At 55.1% G+C, this 24005-nt stretch overlaps 9 non-coding genes across 9 annotated transcripts; all 9 read right to left on the bottom strand.

The window, feature by feature from the left end:
• Positions 1-575: 575 nt before the first annotated feature.
• LOC132361176 (small nucleolar RNA SNORD116) lies at positions 576-668 on the bottom strand. Its single transcript, XR_009501485.1, has one exon. It is a non-coding gene; the product is annotated as a small nucleolar RNA SNORD116 (small nucleolar RNA).
• A 2690-nt stretch (positions 669-3358) lies between these two features.
• Positions 3359-3451, bottom strand: LOC132361714 (small nucleolar RNA SNORD116). The gene has a single exon (XR_009501984.1). It is a non-coding gene; the product is annotated as a small nucleolar RNA SNORD116 (small nucleolar RNA).
• Positions 3452-6119: 2668 nt separating this feature from the next.
• On the bottom strand, positions 6120-6212 carry LOC132361164 (small nucleolar RNA SNORD116). The gene has a single exon (XR_009501475.1). It is a non-coding gene; the product is annotated as a small nucleolar RNA SNORD116 (small nucleolar RNA).
• A 2687-nt stretch (positions 6213-8899) lies between these two features.
• LOC132361715 (small nucleolar RNA SNORD116) lies at positions 8900-8992 on the bottom strand. The gene has a single exon (XR_009501985.1). It is a non-coding gene; the product is annotated as a small nucleolar RNA SNORD116 (small nucleolar RNA).
• Positions 8993-11660: 2668 nt separating this feature from the next.
• LOC132361177 (small nucleolar RNA SNORD116) lies at positions 11661-11753 on the bottom strand. The gene has a single exon (XR_009501486.1). It is a non-coding gene; the product is annotated as a small nucleolar RNA SNORD116 (small nucleolar RNA).
• Positions 11754-14443: 2690 nt separating this feature from the next.
• LOC132361716 (small nucleolar RNA SNORD116) lies at positions 14444-14536 on the bottom strand. Its single transcript, XR_009501986.1, has one exon. It is a non-coding gene; the product is annotated as a small nucleolar RNA SNORD116 (small nucleolar RNA).
• Positions 14537-17204: 2668 nt separating this feature from the next.
• Positions 17205-17297, bottom strand: LOC132361178 (small nucleolar RNA SNORD116). Its single transcript, XR_009501487.1, has one exon. It is a non-coding gene; the product is annotated as a small nucleolar RNA SNORD116 (small nucleolar RNA).
• A 2687-nt stretch (positions 17298-19984) lies between these two features.
• LOC132361718 (small nucleolar RNA SNORD116) lies at positions 19985-20077 on the bottom strand. The gene has a single exon (XR_009501988.1). It is a non-coding gene; the product is annotated as a small nucleolar RNA SNORD116 (small nucleolar RNA).
• Positions 20078-22745: 2668 nt separating this feature from the next.
• On the bottom strand, positions 22746-22838 carry LOC132361179 (small nucleolar RNA SNORD116). The gene has a single exon (XR_009501488.1). It is a non-coding gene; the product is annotated as a small nucleolar RNA SNORD116 (small nucleolar RNA).
• Positions 22839-24005: the final 1167 nt, after the last annotated feature.

Consider the following 24005-nt stretch of genomic DNA (forward strand, 5'->3'; position numbering starts at 1 on the left):
TCCCCACTCCACGATGACCCACTTGGCATCAACACTGTGCCGGGAGTTAAAGTAGAGAAGCAAACAAGGGCAGCAGCGAGGCCTAATCCATCAGCCCCTTTCCGCCGATGCCCAACCGAGCTCACCCCCGCCCATTGCTCCAGCCTCACTAGGCACTCAAGAAGCTCACCGTGAAAAACGCAAGAACAGGGAGGGCCACAGGGCTGGCCTGAGGTTCCAGGCACCAACCAGGGACGCTTGCTCATTTTGGCTTCCAGAATCAACCCCCAAAATGGCATGCACGAAGCGTGATCCTGGCCAAAACTCACCTCCCAACTGCAAGCTAACTGGGCCTAGACCAGCACACACTCTGACTCTTAAGACCAGCAGGAGAGCCTGCCCCCTCGCATTCCCTCAACAGCCATTCAGCAGGGACCCGGGATTCACAGATAACACAGCTTATGTGCAGACACGGTCAACCCTCAGACAGGAGCCCCTCCAATACTGGAGTCCTTGGTGGTGTTTGCATGCATGTCAGCGGAAGACGCTGGCCCTCATTCCTAACTGTCCTCTCCCCCTGAGAGAGGAAACGTGCTGAACCTCAGTTTCGATGACGAGACGGTAGAGTGTTCTCACTTATTTGGCTCAGATTTTCCAAGGAATGCATGCAAGGGTGTCATCATCAATCCAAGCACATGCTGGGACGCTGCAGAACACAACCGGGGTCTGCACGGGACACTGTACAGGAGCCATGAGCCTGGGCTACCCCAAAAGCCTGGAGAATCCACAGCCCTCAGGCCACTCAGCAAGGGGAACAATCAATCCACTCTTGCAGCCATTGGGCCCGTCTGAGGAAAACCTAATATCTAACGGCACATCTTGGGGTGCTTGAATACCTACCATCCTGAGTTATCCACGACCACGCTCGGGGACATGGGCCCGCCTCACTTTTTCCAGTTCTTCTTAGCACCTCCAGTCATCAGAGCACACGAAGGTCTTCTTGTTTGTGCCGACGGCCAGCCTTTCCCAGCAACTGCACCTGAGAAGTGGACAGAAATCACCGAGGCTTCATAAGTGGACCGGTGTCCTCACAGGACATGATCCATAAAAACAGTTACCTGGCCTTGAGCTCTGAAACTGCTTCCCAAGGACCTCTAACCCTTACCGAGAATTGACTGCATGTCTGATAGTACGACTGCAGGAAGTTAGGCACATATGTTGGCCGGTGTCTGAGAGGCTGTATGTGTGTGTTCACGCGTGTGCGCATGTGTGACTGTGACTACGCATGCGGACGTGCTTGTGGGTTTCTCTGTGTGCCGCTGCATACGCGTCTTGGTCTCTGTGTGTCCCTATGGCCCTGTGAAGAGGAGTCCAACAATAAAAGAAACAGTTTATACACAGCACCGTGGTTAGACCCCTAACTAAAAGGAGAAAAAACCCTGTCAGCTTTAAGAGGCCGCAGGCACACTTTGACCCCCAGGGGCTGTTGAAATAGTCCACGGACTCCCGCTCTCCTACAGCCACGCCTTCTGACCAAAACACAAAGCCTCGACGAGACCTGCCTCCGGGCCTTGGCTGTGACATCGACATGCACCTCGAGACTCTGTCAGCTACCAGTATATCTGATGGGCATTTGGGGTCACTCGCAGCACTTCCGGAAGCAAGGGAACTCCCATGGTCGGGCCGACACCGACCGGCAGCTGTCTGCTGCCAAGATGCAGTCTGAAAACACTCAAGGGGCTAACGAACGTGGGCCCACGTGCCACTTCTCGCCAACTAGGCCTAATCACTTTCCATTGACCCGTGGGAATGCCCACCACAGGAAGTGGTGGGCTTCAGCCACCATGACCCATGTCAGATCCCCACGGCGGAAACTAGTCCACATTCCCAGCCACGTCTCAGGCAGCTCCCATCTTGAATGTTCGCGGCCCTGACCCCTAAGGAAACGCTCAAACCCTTGAAAGCCTCGTCCTACATGCCCTCCTCCAGCCCACAGGGCGACACGACCCTACTGGAAACCACAAACATCTTCAGAACACGGGAACACTGAACACCAGGGAATACAGACCGCAAGCCTGTCTCCTTCGTTGATGCTGATCCCACACCATGCATCCTGGAAATTCTCCACTGCCACAGTGACACTACCGAGTAACTCACAGTGATCAAAGGCATGGTCCCCGAGGACCACAGACAGACTTTCAATGGAAGACCTCTGCCATGCGAGGGAACTTGGAAGCCTGAAAGGGAACAGTGGCTGGCCACGGCAGCACAGCAGGCATGGCAATGGGGCCCCCATCTCTGCCCCACCAATGGACTGCTCCAGATAAACCTCTGGCTGTTCGAAAGGCCTGCGTGCTACACCGGCCGGTCACGTCATTCCCCCACGGGAGAAACACTTTCGCTTTACACATTGCCAAACAAGGGAACAAAGCGGCCAAAGGGGATGTTCGCATAACTCAACTACCTGCAAGGAGGCCGGCACAGACGCCTCACCATGTCGATCTTCTCTACTTCCCGCAAGACACCCTTTGGGTGTCATTCCTCGGGCAATGGGATCGCAGCTCTACACAGCTTACCTACCTCAACTCACCCACTTGAACTGCCAAAGCCATCCGCTCCATAGGCAGCTTAGGCCAGCCCATCACGAACAAGACACATTCTTGGGAAGCCGAGGCCAGCGCCTGCAACCCAATGATGACAACCCATCCCACGACATCACACAGGACCTTTCCTCATGATACCTTACCTTTCTCTCCAGGCCAGCAGCCACCACCCAGGCTGAAATGCTTCACTCGATCCACACCCCACTCCACGAAGATCCACTTAGCGCCAACAGTGTGCCGGCAACTTCAGCAGAGGAGCTGACAGGGGCAGCACTGAGGCCTAAACCATCAGCCCCCTTCCGCCATCGCCCAACTCCAGCCCATGCCCGCCCACGGCTCCAGCCACGCGGGGCAGTCAAGAACCTCACTGCACGAAACACAACAACAGAGAGGGCCACAGGCCTGGCCTGAGGCTCCAGGCTCCAACCAGGGAAGCTTGCTCATGTTGGCTTCCATAATCAACCTCGGAAGCGGCATGCACAAAGTGTGATCCTGTCCAAAAATCACCTCTCCAAGCTGCAAGCTTACTGGGTCTATACCAGAACACACTCCGACCCTGAAGACTAGCAGGAAAGCCTGCCCTCTTGCATTCCCTCAACGGCCTTTTAGCAGGGACCGGGGATTCATAGATGACCCAGCTTATGGGCAGACATGGTCGACCCTCAGACAGGAGCCCCTCCAATGCTGGAGCCCTTAGTGGGGTTTGCATGCCTGTCAGCAGGGGACGTTGGCCCTCACTCCTAACTGTCCCATACTCCCGAGACAGGAAACGTGCTGGACCTCAGTTTCGATGAGGAGACGGTAGAGCGTTCTCACTCATTTTGTTCAGATTTTCCAAGGAATGCATACAAGGGTGTCATCATCGATCCAAGCACATGCTGGGACGCTGCAGAACACAAAAGGGAAGGCCGTGGGTCTCTGCAGAGGAGCCATGACCTGGAAGTACTCCAACTGCCTGGGGAATCCACAGTCCTCACGCCACTCAGCAAGACCAACAATCAATCCACTCTTGCAACCATTGGGCCCATCTGTGGAAATCCTAATATCCAATGGCACATCTTAGTATGGGTGAATGCCTACCATCCTGAGATATCCACAGCCTTGCTCGGCAACGTGCACCCGCCCCACTTTGTCCAGTTCTCCTTAGCACATCCAGTCATCAGACAACGCGAAGGTCTTCTTCTCTTTGCCGACAGCCAGCCTTACTCTGCAACTGCACCTGAGAAGTGGACAGAAGTCAGGCAGGTTTCTGAATTGCACAAGGGTCCTCAGAGAACATGATTTTTGGGAACACTTAACCTGGGCGTGAGCCTGGAACCTGCTTCCCAAGTACCACTATCCCTTACCGAAAACTGACTGTGTGTCTCACAGCACGACTGAAGGAAGTTACGCACGTACATTGCTCGGTGTGTGAGACGCTGTATATGTGTATTCACACGTGTGGGTGAGTGTGACTGTGACTGTGCACGAGGATGCGTTTGTGGATACCTATGTGTGCCGCTAAACACGCGTCTTGGTCTCTGGGTGTCCCTGTGGCCCTCTGCAGACGCCTCTAACAGTAAACGTCATAGTTTATACACAGCACCCTGGTTGGACCCCCAACTGAAAGGAGAAAGACCCCTGTCAGCTTCATGAGGCCGCATGCGAACTTTGAACCCCAGGCTGTCAAAATAGGCCACAGACTCCCGCTCTCCCACAGCCACGCCTTCTGACCAAAGCACAAAGACTGGACGAGACCTCCCTCCCGGCCGTGGGTGTCACACCTATGTGGACCTGGAGATCCTGCCACCTACCACCACATCTGATGTGCCCTTGGGGTCACTCCCAGTGCTCCCGGAAGCAAGGTAACCTCCCATAGGCAGGCTGACACCGACCTGCAGTTGCCGACAGGCAAGATGCAGCCTGGCACTTCTCAAGGGGTTAACGGACTTCGGCCCAAGTGCCTCATCTCGCCAACTAGACCAAATCACTTTCCATGACCCCGTGGGAATGCCCTCAATGGGAAGTGTTGGGCTTCAGCAACCATGACACAGGTTGGAACCCCACAGCGGAAATTAGGCCACCTTCCTGGCCACGTATAGGCAAGCTTCCAACTGGTAGGCTTTGCGGCCCTGACCACTGAGGAAACGCTCAAACGCTACACAGCCTCGTCCTAAGTGCCCTCCTCCTGCCTGCAGGGCGACTCGACTCTACTTGAAGCCACAGACATCATGTGAACACGGAGACACTGAACAGCAGGGAAGACACACCGCAAGCCTGTCTGCTTTGATGATGCCCACCCCACCCCACGCATCCTGGCAATTCCTCCACTGCCACGGCGACACTACCGAGGCACTCACAGTGATCAAAGGCACTGTCCCCGACGACCACAGACAGACTTTCAACGGAAAACCTTTGCCACACGAGGGGACCTGGAAACTTGAAAGGGCACAGTGGCTGTCCACGACAGTGCGCCTGGCGTCGCAACAGTGCCCCCACCTCTGTCCCCACAACGGACTGCTCCAGGTAAACCTCTGGCTGTTCGCAAGCCGAGTCATGCCCCCCCGGGAGAAGCACTTTCGCTTTGCACATTCCCAAACAACGGAACGATTAGGCCAAAGGGGATGTTCGCATAACTAAACATCCTCCAAGGAGGCCAGCAGAGACGCGTCACCATGTCAATCCTCTTTACGTCTCGCAAGACACCCTTTGGGTGTCTTTCCCATGGCAATGGGATTCCAACTCTACACAGTTTACCTACCTCACCTCATCCACTTGAACTGCCAAAGCCATCCCGTCCATAGGCAGCTGATGCCAGCCCATCACGAACATGACACATCCTTGGGAAGCCGAGGCCAGCACCTGCAACCCAATTATGATAGCCTATTCCACGACATCACAAAGGACATGTCCTCATCTTCCCTTCCCTTCCTGTACGGGCCATCAGTGATCCACGCAGGTTTAAATTCAGCACTCATTCCTCTCCCCACTCCACGATGACCCACTTGGCATCAACACTGTGCCGGGAGTTAAAGTAGAGAAGCAAACAAGGGCAGCAGCGAGGCCTAATCCATCAGCCCCTTTCCGCCGATGCCCAACCGAGCTCACCCCCGCCCATTGCTCCAGCCTCACTAGGCACTCAAGAAGCTCACCGTGAAAAACGCAAGAACAGGGAGGGCCACAGGCCTGGCCTGAGGTTCCAGGCACCAACCAGGGACGCTTGCTCATTTTGGCTTCCAGAATCAACCCCCAAAATGGCATGCATGAAGCGTGATCCTGGCCAAAACTCACCTCCCAACTGCAAGCTAACTGGGCCTAGACCAGCACACACTCTGACTCTTAAGACCAGCAGGAGAGCCTGCCCCCTCGCATTCCCTCAACAGCCATTCAGCAGGGACCCGGGATTCACAGATAACACAGCTTATGTGCAGACACGGTCAACCCTCAGACAGGAGCCCCTCCAATACTGGAGTCCTTGGTGGTGTTTGCATGCATGTCAGTGGAAGACGCTGGCCCTCATTCCTAACTGTCCTCTCCCCCTGAGAGAGGAAACGTGCTGAACCTCAGTTTCGATGATGAGACGGTAGAGTGTTCTCACTTATTTGGCTCAGATTTTCCAAGGAATGCATGCAAGGGTGTCATCATCAATCCAAGCACATGCTGGGACGCTGCAGAACACAACCGGGGTCTGCGCGGGACACTGTACAGGACCCATGAGCCTGGGCTACCCCAAAAGCCTGGAGAATCCACAGCCCTCAGGCCACTCAGCAAGGGGAACAATCAATCCACTCTTGCAGCCATTGGGCCCGTCTGAGGAAAACCTAATATCTAACGGCACATCTTGGGGTGCTTGAATACCTACCATCCTGAGTTATCCACGACCACGCTCGGGGACACGGGCCCGCCTCACTTTTTCCAGTTCTTCTTAGCACCTCCAGTCATCAGAGCACACGAAGGTCTTGTTTGTGTCGACGGCCAGCCTTTCCCAGCAACTGCACCTGAGAAGTGGACAGAAATCACTGAGGCTTCATAAGTGGACCGGTGTCCTCACAGGACATGATCCATAAAAACATTTACCTGGCCTTGAGCTCTGAAACTGCTTCCCAAGGACCTCTAACCCTTACCGAGAATTGACTGCATGTCTGATAGTACGACTGCAGGAAGTTAGGCACATATGTTGGCCGGTGTCTGAGAGGCTGTATGTGTGTGTTCACGCGTGTGCGCATGTGTGACTGTGACTACGCATGCGGACGTGCTTGTGGGTTTCTCTGTGTGCCGCTGCATACGCGTCTTGGTCTCTGTGTGTCCCTATGGCCCTGTGAAGAGGAGTCCAACAATAAAAGAAACAGTTTATACACAGCACCGTGGTTAGACCCCTAACTAAAAGGAGAAAAAACCCTGTCAGCTTTAAGAGGCCGCAGGCACACTTTGACCCCCAGGGGCTGTTGAAATAGTCCACGGACTCCCGCTCTCCTACAGCCACGCCTTCTGACCAAAACACAAAGCCTCGACGAGACCTGCCTCCGGGCCTTGGCTGTGACATCGACATGCACCTCGAGACTCTGTCAGCTACCAGTATATCTGATGGGCATTTGGGGTCACTCGCAGCACTTCCGGAAGCAAGGGAACTCCCATGGTCGGGCCGACACCGACCGGCAGCTGTCTGCTGCCAAGATGCAGTCTGAAAACACTCAAGGGGCTAACGAACGTGGGCCCACGTGCCACTTCTCGCCAACTAGGCCTAATCACTTTCCATTGACCCGTGGGAATGCCCACCACAGGAAGTGGTGGGCTTCAGCCACCATGACCCATGTCAGATCCCCACGGCGGAAACTAGTCCACATTCCCAGCCACGTCTCAGGCAGCTCCCATCTTGAATGTTCGCGGCCCTGACCCCTAAGGAAACGCTCAAACCCTTGAAAGCCTCGTCCTACATGCCCTCCTCCAGCCCACAGGGCGACACGACCCTACTGGAAACCACAAACATCTTCAGAACACGGGAACACTGAACACCAGGGAATACAGACCGCAAGCCTGTCTCCTTCGTTGATGCTGATCCCACACCATGCATCCTGGAAATTCTCCACTGCCACAGTGACACTACCGAGTAACTCACAGTGATCAAAGGCATGGTCCCCGAGGACCACAGACAGACTTTCAATGGAAGACCTCTGCCATGCGAGGGAACTTGGAAGCCTGAAAGGGAACAGTGGCTGGCCACGGCAGCACAGCAGGCATGGCAATGGGGCCCCCATCTCTGCCCCACCAATGGACTGCTCCAGATAAACCTCTGGCTGTTCGAAAGGCCTGCGTGCTACACCGGCCGGTCACGTCATTCCCCCACGGGAGAAACACTTTCGCTTTACACATTGCCAAACAAGGGAACAAAGCGGCCAAAGGGGATGTTCGCATAACTCAACTACCTGCAAGGAGGCCGGCACAGACGCCTCACCATGTCGATCTTCTCTACTTCCCGCAAGACACCCTTTGGGTGTCATTCCTCGGGCAATGGGATCGCAGCTCTACACAGCTTACCTACCTCAACTCACCCACTTGAACTGCCAAAGCCATCCGCTCCATAGGCAGCTTAGGCCAGCCCATCACGAACAAGACACATTCTTGGGAAGCCGAGGCCAGCGCCTGCAACCCAATGATGACAACCCATCCCACGACATCACACAGGACCTTTCCTCATGATACCTTACCTTTCTCTCCAGGCCAGCAGCCACCACCCAGGCTGAAATGCTTCACTCGATCCACACCCCACTCCACGAAGATCCACTTAGCGCCAACAGTGTGCCGGCAACTTCAGCAGAGGAGCTGACAGGGGCAGCACTGAGGCCTAAACCATCAGCCCCCTTCCGCCATCGCCCAACTCCAGCCCATGCCCGCCCACGGCTCCAGCCACACGGGGCAGTCAAGAACCTCACTGCACGAAACACAACAACAGAGAGGGCCACAGGCCTGGCCTGAGGCTCCAGGCTCCAACCAGGGAAGCTTGCTCATGTTGGCTTCCATAATCAACCTCGGAAGCGGCATGCACAAAGTGTGATCCTGTCCAAAAATCACCTCTCCAAGCTGCAAGCTTACTGGGTCTATACCAGAACACACTCCGACCCTGAAGACTAGCAGGAAAGCCTGCCCTCTTGCATTCCCTCAACGGCCTTTTAGCAGGGACCGGGGATTCATAGATGACCCAGCTTATGGGCAGACATGGTCGACCCTCAGACAGGAGCCCCTCCAATGCTGGAGCCCTTAGTGGGGTTTGCATGCCTGTCAGCAGGGGACGTTGGCCCTCACTCCTAACTGTCCCATACTCCCGAGACAGGAAACGTGCTGGACCTCAGTTTCGATGAGGAGACGGTAGAGCGTTCTCACTCATTTTGTTCAGATTTTCCAAGGAATGCATACAAGGGTGTCATCATCGATCCAAGCACATGCTGGGACGCTGCAGAACACAAAAGGGAAGGCCATGGGTCTCTGCAGAGGAGCCATGACCTGGAAGTACTCCAACTGCCTGGGGAATCCACAGTCCTCACGCCACTCAGCAAGACCAACAATCAATCCACTCTTGCAACCATTGGGCCCATCTGTGGAAATCCTAATATCCAATGGCACATCTTAGTATGGGTGAATGCCTACCATCCTGAGATATCCACAGCCTTGCTCGGCAACGTGCACCCGCCCCACTTTGTCCAGTTCTCCTTAGCACATCCAGTCATCAGACAACGCGAAGGTCTTCTTCTCTTTGCCGACAGCCAGCCTTACTCTGCAACTGCACCTGAGAAGTGGACAGAAGTCAGGCAGGTTTCTGAATTGCACAAGGGTCCTCAGAGAACATGATTTTTGGGAACACTTAACCTGGGCGTGAGCCTGGAACCTGCTTCCCAAGTACCACTATCCCTTACCGAAAACTGACTGTGTGTCTCACAGCACGACTGAAGGAAGTTACGCACGTACATTGCTCGGTGTGTGAGACGCTGTATATGTGTATTCACACGTGTGGGTGAGTGTGACTGTGACTGTGCACGAGGATGCGTTTGTGGATACCTATGTGTGCCGCTAAACACGCGTCTTGGTCTCTGGGTGTCCCTGTGGCCCTCTGCAGACGCCTCTAACAGTAAACGTCATAGTTTATACACAGCACCCTGGTTGGACCCCCAACTGAAAGGAGAAAGACCCCTGTCAGCTTCATGAGGCCGCATGCGAACTTTGAACCCCAGGCTGTCAAAATAGGCCACAGACTCCCGCTCTCCCACAGCCACGCCTTCTGACCAAAGCACAAAGACTGGACGAGACCTCCCTCCCGGCCGTGGGTGTCACACCTATGTGGACCTGGAGATCCTGCCACCTACCACCACATCTGATGTGCCCTTGGGGTCACTCCCAGTGCTCCCGGAAGCAAGGTAACCTCCCATAGGCAGGCTGACACCGACCTGCAGTTGCCGACAGGCAAGATGCAGCCTGGCACTTCTCAAGGGGTTAACGGACTTCGGCCCAAGTGCCTCATCTCGCCAACTAGACCAAATCACTTTCCATGACCCCGTGGGAATGCCCTCAATGGGAAGTGTTGGGCTTCAGCAACCATGACACAGGTTGGAACCCCACAGCGGAAATTAGGCCACCTTCCTGGCCACGTATAGGCAAGCTTCCAACTGGTAGGCTTTGCGGCCCTGACCACTGAGGAAACGCTCAAACGCTACACAGCCTCGTCCTAAGTGCCCTCCTCCTGCCTGCAGGGCGACTCGACTCTACTTGAAGCCACAGACATCATGTGAACACGGAGACACTGAACAGCAGGGAAGACACACCGCAAGCCTGTCTGCTTTGATGATGCCCACCCCACCCCACGCATCCTGGCAATTCCTCCACTGCCACGGCGACACTACCGAGGCACTCACAGTGATCAAAGGCACTGTCCCCGACGACCACAGACAGACTTTCAACGGAAAACCTTTGCCACACGAGGGGACCTGGAAACTTGAAAGGGCACAGTGGCTGTCCACGACAGTGCGCCTGGCGTCGCAACAGTGCCCCCACCTCTGTCCCCACAACGGACTGCTCCAGGTAAACCTCTGGCTGTTCGCTAGCCGAGTCATGCCCCCCCGGGAGAAGCACTTTCGCTTTGCACATTCCCAAACAAGGGAACAAAGCAGCCAAAGGGGATGTTCGCATAACTAAACATCCTCCAAGGAGGCCAGCAGAGACGCGTCACCATGTCAATCCTCTTTACGTCTCGCAAGACACCCTTTGGGTGTCTTTCCCATGGCAATGGGATTCCAACTCTACACAGTTTACCTACCTCACCTCATCCACTTGAACTGCCAAAGCCATCCCGTCCATAGGCAGCTGATGCCAGCCCATCACGAACATGACACATCCTTGGGAAGCCGAGGCCAGCACCTGCAACCCAATTATGATAGCCTATTCCACGACATCACAAAGGACATGTCCTCATCTTCCCTTCCCTTCCTGTACGGGCCATCAGTGATCCACGCAGGTTTAAATTCAGCACTCATTCCTCTCCCCACTCCACGATGACCCACTTGGCATCAACACTGTGCCGGGAGTTAAAGTAGAGAAGCAAACAAGGGCAGCAGCGAGGCCTAATCCATCAGCCCCTTTCCGCCGATGCCCAACCGAGCTCACCCCCGCCCATTGCTCCAGCCTCACTAGGCACTCAAGAAGCTCACCGTGAAAAACGCAAGAACAGGGAGGGCCACAGGCCTGGCCTGAGGTTCCAGGCACCAACCAGGGACGCTTGCTCATTTTGGCTTCCAGAATCAACCCCCAAAATGGCATGCACGAAGCGTGATCCTGGCCAAAACTCACCTCCCAACTGCAAGCTAACTGGGCCTAGACCAGCACACACTCTGACTCTTAAGACCAGCAGGAGAGCCTGCCCCCTCGCATTCCCTCAACAGCCATTCAGCAGGGACCCGGGATTCACAGATAACACAGCTTATGTGCAGACACGGTCAACCCTCAGACAGGAGCCCCTCCAATACTGGAGTCCTTGGTGGTGTTTGCATGCATGTCAGCGGAAGACGCTGGCCCTCATTCCTAACTGTCCTCTCCCCCTGAGAGAGGAAACGTGCTGAACCTCAGTTTCGATGACGAGACGGTAGAGTGTTCTCACTTATTTGGCTCAGATTTTCCAAGGAATGCATGCAAGGGTGTCATCATCAATCCAAGCACATGCTGGGACGCTGCAGAACACAACCGGGGTCTGCGCGGGACACTGTACAGGACCCATGAGCCTGGGCTACCCCAAAAGCCTGGAGAATCCACAGCCCTCAGGCCACTCAGCAAGGGGAACAATCAATCCACTCTTGCAGCCATTGGGCCCGTCTGAGGAAAACCTAATATCTAACGGCACATCTTGGGGTGCTTGAATACCTACCATCCTGAGTTATCCACGACCACGCTCGGGGACATGGGCCCGCCTCACTTTTTCCAGTTCTTCTTAGCACCTCCAGTCATCAGAGCACACGAAGGTCTTCTTGTTTGTGCCGACGGCCAGCCTTTCCCAGCAACTGCACCTGAGAAGTGGACAGAAATCACCGAGGCTTCATAAGTGGACTGGTGTCCTCACAGGACATGATCCATAAAAACAGTTACCTGGCCTTGAGCTCTGAAACTGCTTCCCAAGGACCTCTAACCCTTACCGAGAATTGACTGCATGTCTGATAGTACGACTGCAGGAAGTTAGGCACATATGTTGGCCGGTGTCTGAGAGGCTGTATGTGTGTGTTCACGCGTGTGCGCATGTGTGACTGTGACTACGCATGCGGACGTGCTTGTGGGTTTCTCTGTGTGCCGCTGCATACGCGTCTTGGTCTCTGTGTGTCCCTATGGCCCTGTGAAGAGGAGTCCAACAATAAAAGAAACAGTTTATACACAGCACCGTGGTTAGACCCCTAACTAAAAGGAGAAAAAACCCTGTCAGCTTTAAGAGGCCGCAGGCACACTTTGACCCCCAGGGGCTGTTGAAATAGTCCACGGACTCCCGCTCTCCTACAGCCACGCCTTCTGACCAAAACACAAAGCCTCGACGAGACCTGCCTCCGGGCCTTGGCTGTGACATCGACATGCACCTCGAGACTCTGTCAGCTACCAGTATATCTGATGGGCATTTGGGGTCACTCGCAGCACTTCCGGAAGCAAGGGAACTCCCATGGTCGGGCCGACACCGACCGGCAGCTGTCTGCTGCCAAGATGCAGTCTGAAAACACTCAAGGGGCTAACGAACGTGGGCCCACGTGCCACTTCTCGCCAACTAGGCCTAATCACTTTCCATTGACCCGTGGGAATGCCCACCACAGGAAGTGGTGGGCTTCAGCCACCATGACCCATGTCAGATCCCCACGGCGGAAACTAGTCCACATTCCCAGCCACGTCTCAGGCAGCTCCCATCTTGAATGTTCGCGGCCCTGACCCCTAAGGAAACGCTCAAACCCTTGAAAGCCTCGTCCTACATGCCCTCCTCCAGCCCACAGGGCGACACGACCCTACTGGAAACCACAAACATCTTCAGAACACGGGAACACTGAACACCAGGGAAGACAGACCGCAAGCCTGTCTCCTTCGTTGATGCTGATCCCACACCATGCATCCTGGAAATTCTCCACTGCCACAGTGACACTACCGAGTAACTCACAGTGATCAAAGGCATGGTCCCCGAGGACCACAGACAAACTTTCAATGGAAGACCTCTGCCATGCGAGGGAACTTGGAAGCCTGAAAGGGAACAGTGGCTGGCCACGGCAGCACAGCAGGCATGGCAATGGGGCCCCCATCTCTGCCCCACCAATGGACTGCTCCAGATAAACCTCTGGCTGTTCGAAAGGCCTGCGTGCTACACCGGCCGGTCACGTCATTCCCCCACGGGAGAAACACTTTCGCTTTACACATTGCCAAACAAGGGAACAAAGCGGCCAAAGGGGATGTTCGCATAACTCAACTACCTGCAAGGAGGCCGGCACAGACGCCTCACCATGTCGATCTTCTCTACTTCCCGCAAGACACCCTTTGGGTGTCATTCCTCGGGCAATGGGATCGCAGCTCTACACAGCTTACCTACCTCAACTCACCCACTTGAACTGCCAAAGCCATCCGCTCCATAGGCAGCTTAGGCCAGCCCATCACGAACAAGACACATTCTTGGGAAGCCGAGGCCAGCGCCTGCAACCCAATGATGACAACCCATCCCACGACATCACACAGGACCTTTCCTCATGATACCTTACCTTTCTCTCCAGGCCAGCAGCCACCACCCAGGCTGAAATGCTTCACTCGATCCACACCCCACTCCACGAAGATCCACTTAGCGCCAACAGTGTGCCGGCAACTTCAGCAGAGGAGCTGACAGGGGCAGCACTGAGGCCTAAACCATCAGCCCCCTTCCGCCATCGCCCAACTCCAGCCCATGCCCGCCCACGGCTCCAGCCACGCGGGGCAGTCAAGAACCTCACTGCACGAAACACAACAACAGAGAGGGCCACAGGCCTGGCCTGAGGCTCCAGGCTCCAACCAGGGAAGCTTGCTCATGTTGGCTTCCATAATCAACCTCGGAAGCGGCATGCACAAAGTGTGATCCTGTCCAAAAATCACCTCTCCAAGGTGCAAGCTTACTGGGTCTATACCAGAACACACTCCGACCCTGAAGACTAGCAGGAAAGCCTGCCCTCTTGCATTCCCTCAACGGCCTTTTAGCAGGGACCGGGGATTCATAGATGACCCAGCTTATGGGCAGACATGGTCGACCCTCAGACAGGAGCCCCTCCAATGCTGGAGCCCTTAGTGGGGTTTGCATGCCTGTCAGCAGGGGACGTTGGCCCTCACTCCTAACTGTCCCATACTCCCGAGACAGGAAACGTGCTGGACCTCAGTTTCGATGAGGAGACGGTAGAGCGTTCTCACTCATTTTGTTCAGATTTTCCAAGGAATGCATACAAGGGTGTCATCATCGATCCAAGCACATGCTGGGACGCTGCAGAACACAAAAGGGAAGGCCGTGGGTCTCTGCAGAGGAGCCATGGCCTGGAAGTACTCCAACTGCCTGGGGAATCCACAGTCCTCAGGCCACTCAGCAAGACCAACAATCAATCCACGCTTGCAACCATTGGGCCCATCTGTGGAAATCCTAATATCCAATGGCACATCTTAGTATGGGTGAATGCCTACCGTCCTGAGCTATCCACAGCCTTGCTCGGCAACGTGCACCCGCCCCACTTTGTCCAGTTCTCCTTAGCACATCCAGTCATCAGACAACGCGAAGGTCTTCTTCTCTTTGCCGACAGCCAGCCTTACTCTGCAACTGCACCTGAGAAGTGGACAGAAGTCAGGCAGGTTTCTGAATTGCACAAGGGTCCTCAGAGAACATGATTTTTGGGAACACTTAACCTGGGCGTGAGCCTGGAACCTGCTTCCCAAGTACCACTATCCCTTACCGAAAACTGACTGTGTGTCTCACAGCACGACTGAAGGAAGTTACGCACGTACATTGCTCGGTGTGTGAGACGCTGTATATGTGTATTCACACGTGTGGGCGAGTGTGACTGTGACTGTGCACGAGGATGCGTTTGTGGATACCTATGTGTGCCGCTAAACACGCGTCTTGGTCTCTGGGTGTCCCTGTGGCCCTCTGCAGACGCCTCTAACAGTAAACGTCATAGTTTATACACAGCACCCTGGTTGGACCCCCAACTGAAAGGAGAAAGACCCCTGTCAGCTTCATGAGGCCGCATGCGAACTTTGAACCCCAGGCTGTCAAAATAGGCCACAGACTCCCGCTCTCCCACAGCCACGCCTTCTGACCAAAGCACAAAGACTGGACGAGACCTCCCTCCCGGCCGTGGGTGTCACACCTATGTGGACCTGGAGATCCTGCCACCTACCACCACATCTGATGTGCCCTTGGGGTCACTCCCAGTGCTCCCGGAAGCAAGGTAACCTCCCATAGGCAGGCTGACACCGACCTGCAGTTGCCGACAGGCAAGATGCAGCCTGGCACTTCTCAAGGGGTTAACGGACTTCGGCCCAAGTGCCTCATCTCGCCAACTAGACCAAATCACTTTCCATGACCCCGTGGGAATGCCCTCAATGGGAAGTGTTGGGCTTCAGCAACCATGACACAGGTTGGAACCCCACAGCGGAAATTAGGCCACCTTCCTGGCCACGTATAGGCAAGCTTCCAACTGGTAGGCTTTGCGGCCCTGACCACTGAGGAAACTCTCAAACGCTACACAGCCTCGTCCTAAGTGCCCTCCTCCTGCCTGCAGGGCGACTCGACTCTACTTGAAGCCACAGACATCATGTGAACACGGAGACACTGAACAGCAGGGAAGACACACCGCAAGCCTGTCTGCTTTGATGATGCCCACCCCACCCCACGCATCCTGGCAATTCCTCCACTGCCACGGCGACACTACCGAGGCACTCACAGTGATCAAAGGCACTGTCCCCGACGACCACAGACAGACTTTCAACGGAAAACCTTTGCCACACGAGGGGACCTGGAAACTTGAAAGGGCACAGTGGCTGTCCACAACAGTGCGCCTGGCGTCGCAACAGTGCCCCCACCTCTGTCCCCACAACGGACTGCTCCAGGTAAACCTCTGGCTGTTCGCAAGCCGAGTCATGCCCCCCCGGGAGAAGCACTTTCGCTTTGCACATTCCCAAACAACGGAACGATTAGGCCAAAGGGGATGTTCGCATAACTAAACATCCTCCAAGGAGGCCAGCAGAGACGCGTCACCATGTCAATCCTCTTTACGTCTCGCAAGACACCCTTTGGGTGTCTTTCCCATGGCAATGGGATTCCAACTCTACACAGGTTACCTACCTCACCTCATCCACTTGAACTGCCAAAGCCATCCCGTCCATAGGCAGCTGATGCCAGCCCATCACGAACATGACACATCCTTGGGAAGCCGAGGCCAGCACCTGCAACCCAATTATGATAGCCTATTCCACGACATCACAAAGGACATGTCCTCATCTTCCCTTCCCTTCCTGTACGGGCCATCAGTGATCCACGCAGGTTTAAATTCAGCACTCATTCCTCTCCCCACTCCACGATGACCCACTTGGCATCAACACTGTGCCGGGAGTTAAAGTAGAGAAGCAAACAAGGGCAGCAGCGAGGCCTAATCCATCAGCCCCTTTCCGCCGATGCCCAACCGAGCTCACCCCCGCCCATTGCTCCAGCCTCACTAGGCACTCAAGAAGCTCACCGTGAAAAACGCAAGAACAGGGAGGGCCACAGGCCTGGCCTGAGGTTCCAGGCACCAACCAGGGACGCTTGCTCATTTTGGCTTCCAGAATCAACCCCCAAAATGGCATGCACGAAGCGTGATCCTGGCCAAAACTCACCTCCCAACTGCAAGCTAACTGGGCCTAGACCAGCACACACTCTGACTCTTAAGACCAGCAGGAGAGCCTGCCCCCTCGCATTCCCTCAACAGCCATTCAGCAGGGACCCGGGATTCACAGATAACACAGCTTATGTGCAGACACGGTCAACCCTCAGACAGGAGCCCCTCCAATACTGGAGTCCTTGGTGGTGTTTGCATGCATGTCAGCGGAAGACGCTGGCCCTCATTCCTAACTGTCCTCTCCCCCTGAGAGAGGAAACGTGCTGAACCTCAGTTTCGATGACGAGACGGTAGAGTGTTCTCACTTATTTGGCTCAGATTTTCCAAGGAATGCATGCAAGGGTGTCATCATCAATCCAAGCACATGCTGGGACGCTGCAGAACACAACCGGGGTCTGCGCGGGACACTGTACAGGACCCATGAGCCTGGGCTACCCCAAAAGCCTGGAGAATCCACAGCCCTCAGGCCACTCAGCAAGGGGAACAATCAATCCACTCTTGCAGCCATTGGGCCCGTCTGAGGAAAACCTAATATCTAACGGCACATCTTGGGGTGCTTGAATACCTACCATCCTGAGTTATCCACGACCACGCTCGGGGACACGGGCCCGCCTCACTTTTTCCAGTTCTTCTTAGCACCTCCAGTCATCAGAGCACACGAAGGTCTTGTTTGTGTCGACGGCCAGCCTTTCCCAGCAACTGCACCTGAGAAGTGGACAGAAATCACTGAGGCTTCATAAGTGGACCGGTGTCCTCACAGGACATGATCCATAAAAACATTTACCTGGCCTTGAGCTCTGAAACTGCTTCCCAAGGACCTCTAACCCTTACCGAGAATTGACTGCATGTCTGATAGTACGACTGCAGGAAGTTAGGCACATATGTTGGCCGGTGTCTGAGAGGCTGTATGTGTGTGTTCACGCGTGTGCGCATGTGTGACTGTGACTACGCATGCGGACGTGCTTGTGGGTTTCTCTGTGTGCCGCTGCATACGCGTCTTGGTCTCTGTGTGTCCCTATGGCCCTGTGAAGAGGAGTCCAACAATAAAAGAAACAGTTTATACACAGCACCGTGGTTAGACCCCTAACTAAAAGGAGAAAAAACCCTGTCAGCTTTAAGAGGCCGCAGGCACACTTTGACCCCCAGGGGCTGTTGAAATAGTCCACGGACTCCCGCTCTCCTACAGCCACGCCTTCTGACCAAAACACAAAGCCTCGACGAGACCTGCCTCCGGGCCTTGGCTGTGACATCGACATGCACCTCGAGACTCTGTCAGCTACCAGTATATCTGATGGGCATTTGGGGTCACTCGCAGCACTTCCGGAAGCAAGGGAACTCCCATGGTCGGGCCGACACCGACCGGCAGCTGTCTGCTGCCAAGATGCAGTCTGAAAACACTCAAGGGGCTAACGAACGTGGGCCCACGTGCCACTTCTCGCCAACTAGGCCTAATCACTTTCCATTGACCCGTGGGAATGCCCACCACAGGAAGTGGTGGGCTTCAGCCACCATGACCCATGTCAGATCCCCACGGCGGAAACTAGTCCACATTCCCAGCCACGTCTCAGGCAGCTCCCATCTTGAATGTTCGCGGCCCTGACCCCTAAGGAAACGCTCAAACCCTTGAAAGCCTCGTCCTACATGCCCTCCTCCAGCCCACAGGGCGACACGACCCTACTGGAAACCACAAACATCTTCAGAACACGGGAACACTGAACACCAGGGAAGACAGACCGCAAGCCTGTCTCCTTCGTTGATGCTGATCCCACACCATGCATCCTGGAAATTCTCCACTGCCACAGTGACACTACCGAGTAACTCACAGTGATCAAAGGCATGGTCCCCGAGGACCACAGACAAACTTTCAATGGAAGACCTCTGCCATGCGAGGGAACTTGGAAGCCTGAAAGGGAACAGTGGCTGGCCACGGCAGCACAGCAGGCATGGCAATGGGGCCCCCATCTCTGCCCCACCAATGGACTGCTCCAGATAAACCTCTGGCTGTTCGAAAGGCCTGCGTGCTACACCGGCCGGTCACGTCATTCCCCCACGGGAGAAACACTTTCGCTTTACACATTGCCAAACAAGGGAACAAAGCGGCCAAAGGGGATGTTCGCATAACTCAACTACCTGCAAGGAGGCCGGCACAGACGCCTCACCATGTCGATCTTCTCTACTTCCCGCAAGACACCCTTTGGGTGTCATTCCTCGGGCAATGGGATCGCAGCTCTACACAGCTTACCTACCTCAACTCACCCACTTGAACTGCCAAAGCCATCCGCTCCATAGGCAGCTTAGGCCAGCCCATCACGAACAAGACACATTCTTGGGAAGCCGAGGCCAGCGCCTGCAACCCAATGATGACAACCCATCCCACGACATCACACAGGACCTTTCCTCATGATACCTTACCTTTCTCTCCAGGCCAGCAGCCACCACCCAGGCTGAAATGCTTCACTCGATCCACACCCCACTCCACGAAGATCCACTTAGCGCCAACAGTGTGCCGGCAACTTCAGCAGAGGAGCTGACAGGGGCAGCACTGAGGCCTAAACCATCAGCCCCCTTCCGCCATCGCCCAACTCCAGCCCATGCCCGCCCACGGCTCCAGCCACGCGGGGCAGTCAAGAACCTCACTGCACGAAACACAACAACAGAGAGGGCCACAGGCCTGGCCTGAGGCTCCAGGCTCCAACCAGGGAAGCTTGCTCATGTTGGCTTCCATAATCAACCTCGGAAGCGGCATGCACAAAGTGTGATCCTGTCCAAAAATCACCTCTCCAAGCTGCAAGCTTACTGGGTCTATACCAGAACACACTCCGACCCTGAAGACTAGCAGGAAAGCCTGCCCTCTTGCATTCCCTCAACGGCCTTTTAGCAGGGACCGGGGATTCATAGATGACCCAGCTTATGGGCAGACATGGTCGACCCTCAGACAGGAGCCCCTCCAATGCTGGAGCCCTTAGTGGGGTTTGCATGCCTGTCAGCAGGGGACGTTGGCCCTCACTCCTAACTGTCCCATACTCCCGAGACAGGAAACGTGCTGGACCTCAGTTTCGATGAGGAGACGGTAGAGCGTTCTCACTCATTTTGTTCAGATTTTCCAAGGAATGCATACAAGGGTGTCATCATCGATCCAAGCACATGCTGGGACGCTGCAGAACACAAAAGGGAAGGCCGTGGGTCTCTGCAGAGGAGCCATGGCCTGGAAGTACTCCAACTGCCTGGGGAATCCACAGTCCTCAGGCCACTCAGCAAGACCAACAATCAATCCACGCTTGCAACCATTGGGCCCATCTGTGGAAATCCTAATATCCAATGGCACATCTTAGTATGGGTGAATGCCTACCGTCCTGAGCTATCCACAGCCTTGCTCGGCAACGTGCACCCGCCCCACTTTGTCCAGTTCTCCTTAGCACATCCAGTCATCAGACAACGCGAAGGTCTTCTTCTCTTTGCCGACAGCCAGCCTTACTCTGCAACTGCACCTGAGAAGTGGACAGAAGTCAGGCAGGTTTCTGAATTGCACAAGGGTCCTCAGAGAACATGATTTTTGGGAACACTTAACCTGGGCGTGAGCCTGGAACCTGCTTCCCAAGTACCACTATCCCTTACCGAAAACTGACTGTGTGTCTCACAGCACGACTGAAGGAAGTTACGCACGTACATTGCTCGGTGTGTGAGACGCTGTATATGTGTATTCACACGTGTGGGCGAGTGTGACTGTGACTGTGCACGAGGATGCGTTTGTGGATACCTATGTGTGCCGCTAAACACGCGTCTTGGTCTCTGGGTGTCCCTGTGGCCCTCTGCAGACGCCTCTAACAGTAAACGTCATAGTTTATACACAGCACCCTGGTTGGACCCCCAACTGAAAGGAGAAAGACCCCTGTCAGCTTCATGAGGCCGCATGCGAACTTTGAACCCCAGGCTGTCAAAATAGGCCACAGACTCCCGCTCTCCCACAGCCACGCCTTCTGACCAAAGCACAAAGACTGGACGAGACCTCCCTCCCGGCCGTGGGTGTCACACCTATGTGGACCTGGAGATCCTGCCACCTACCACCACATCTGATGTGCCCTTGGGGTCACTCCCAGTGCTCCCGGAAGCAAGGTAACCTCCCATAGGCAGGCTGACACCGACCTGCAGTTGCCGACAGGCAAGATGCAGCCTGGCACTTCTCAAGGGGTTAACGGACTTCGGCCCAAGTGCCTCATCTCGCCAACTAGACCAAATCACTTTCCATGACCCCGTGGGAATGCCCTCAATGGGAAGTGTTGGGCTTCAGCAACCATGACACAGGTTGGAACCCCACAGCGGAAATTAGGCCACCTTCCTGGCCACGTATAGGCAAGCTTCCAACTGGTAGGCTTTGCGGCCCTGACCACTGAGGAAACTCTCAAACGCTACACAGCCTCGTCCTAAGTGCCCTCCTCCTGCCTGCAGGGCGACTCGACTCTACTTGAAGCCACAGACATCATGTGAACACGGAGACACTGAACAGCAGGGAAGACACACCGCAAGCCTGTCTGCTTTGATGATGCCCACCCCACCCCACGCATCCTGGCAATTCCTCCACTGCCACGGCGACACTACCGAGGCACTCACAGTGATCAAAGGCACTGTCCCCGACGACCACAGACAGACTTTCAACGGAAAACCTTTGCCACACGAGGGGACCTGGAAACTTGAAAGGGCACAGTGGCTGTCCACGACAGTGCGCCTGGCGTCGCAACAGTGCCCCCACCTCTGTCCCCACAACGGACTGCTCCAGGTAAACCTCTGGCTGTTCGCAAGCCGAGTCATGCCCCCCCGGGAGAAGCACTTTCGCTTTGCACATTCCCAAACAACGGAACGATTAGGCCAAAGGGGATGTTCGCATAACTAAACATCCTCCAAGGAGGCCAGCAGAGACGCGTCACCATGTCAATCCTCTTTACGTCTCGCAAGACACCCTTTGGGTGTCTTTCCCATGGCAATGGGATTCCAACTCTACACAGGTTACCTACCTCACCTCATCCACTTGAACTGCCAAAGCCATCCCGTCCATAGGCAGCTGATGCCAGCCCATCACGAACATGACACATCCTTGGGAAGCCGAGGCCAGCACCTGCAACCCAATTATGATAGCCTATTCCACGACATCACAAAGGACATGTCCTCATCTTCCCTTCCCTTCCTGTACGGGCCATCAGTGATCCACGCAGGTTTAAATTCAGCACTCATTCCTCTCCCCACTCCACGATGACCCACTTGGCATCAACACTGTGCCGGGAGTTAAAGTAGAGAAGCAAACAAGGGCAGCAGCGAGGCCTAATCCATCAGCCCCTTTCCGCCGATGCCCAACCGAGCTCACCCCCGCCCATTGCTCCAGCCTCACTAGGCACTCAAGAAGCTCACCGTGAAAAACGCAAGAACAGGGAGGGCCACAGGCCTGGCCTGAGGTTCCAGGCACCAACCAGGGACGCTTGCTCATTTTGGCTTCCAGAATCAACCCCCAAAATGGCATGCACGAAGCGTGATCCTGGCCAAAACTCACCTCCCAACTGCAAGCTAACTGGGCCTAGACCAGCACACACTCTGACTCTTAAGACCAGCAGGAGAGCCTGCCCCCTCGCATTCCCTCAACAGCCATTCAGCAGGGACCCGGGATTCACAGATAACACAGCTTATGTGCAGACACGGTCAACCCTCAGACAGGAGCCCCTCCAATACTGGAGTCCTTGGTGGTGTTTGCATGCATGTCAGCGGAAGACGCTGGCCCTCATTCCTAACTGTCCTCTCCCCCTGAGAGAGGAAACGTGCTGAACCTCAGTTTCGATGACGAGACGGTAGAGTGTTCTCACTTATTTGGCTCAGATTTTCCAAGGAATGCATGCAAGGGTGTCATCATCAATCCAAGCACATGCTGGGACGCTGCAGAACACAACCGGGGTCTGCGCGGGACACTGTACAGGACCCATGAGCCTGGGCTACCCCAAAAGCCTGGAGAATCCACAGCCCTCAGGCCACTCAGCAAGGGGAACAATCAATCCACTCTTGCAGCCATTGGGCCCGTCTGAGGAAAACCTAATATCTAACGGCACATCTTGGGGTGCTTGAATACCTACCATCCTGAGTTATCCACGATCACGCTCGGGGACACGGGCCCGCCTCACTTTTTCCAGTTCTTCTTAGCACCTCCAGTCATCAGAGCACACGAAGGTCTTCTTGTTTGTGCTGACGGCCAGCCTTTCCCAGCAACTGCACCTGAGAAGTGGACAGAAATCACCGAGGCTTCATAAGTGGACCGGTGTCCTCACAGGACATGATCCATAAAAACAGTTACCTGGCCTTGAGCTCTGAAACTGCTTCCCAAGGACCTCTAACCCTTACCGAGAATTGACTGCATGTCTGATAGTACGACTGCAGGAAGTTAGGCACATATGTTGGCCGGTGTCTGAGAGGCTGTATGTGTGTGTTCACGCGTGTGCGCATGTGTGACTGTGACTACGCATGCGGACGTGCTTGTGGGTTTCTCTGTGTGCCGCTGCATACGCGTCTTGGTCTCTGTGTGTCCCTATGGCCCTGTGAAGAGGAGTCCAACAATAAAAGAAACAGTTTATACACAGCACCGTGGTTAGACCCCTAACTAAAAGGAGAAAAAACCCTGTCAGCTTTAAGAGGCCGCAGGCACACTTTGACCCCCAGGGGCTGTTGAAATAGTCCACGGACTCCCGCTCTCCTACAGCCACGCCTTCTGACCAAAACACAAAGCCTCGACGAGACCTGCCTCCGGGCCTTGGCTGTGACATCGACATGCACCTCGAGACTCTGTCAGCTACCAGTATATCTGATGGGCATTTGGGGTCACTCGCAGCACTTCCGGAAGCAAGGGAACTCCCATGGTCGGGCCGACACCGACCGGCAGCTGTCTGCTGCCAAGATGCAGTCTGAAAACACTCAAGGGGCTAACGAACGTGGGCCCACGTGCCACTTCTCGCCAACTAGGCCTAATCACTTTCCATTGACCCGTGGGAATGCCCACCACAGGAAGTGGTGGGCTTCAGCCACCATGACCCATGTC

This window comes from Balaenoptera ricei, chromosome 2, assembly GCF_028023285.1.
Source record: "Balaenoptera ricei isolate mBalRic1 chromosome 2, mBalRic1.hap2, whole genome shotgun sequence".
In the NCBI taxonomy this organism is placed as follows: domain Eukaryota; kingdom Metazoa; phylum Chordata; class Mammalia; order Artiodactyla; family Balaenopteridae; genus Balaenoptera; species Balaenoptera ricei.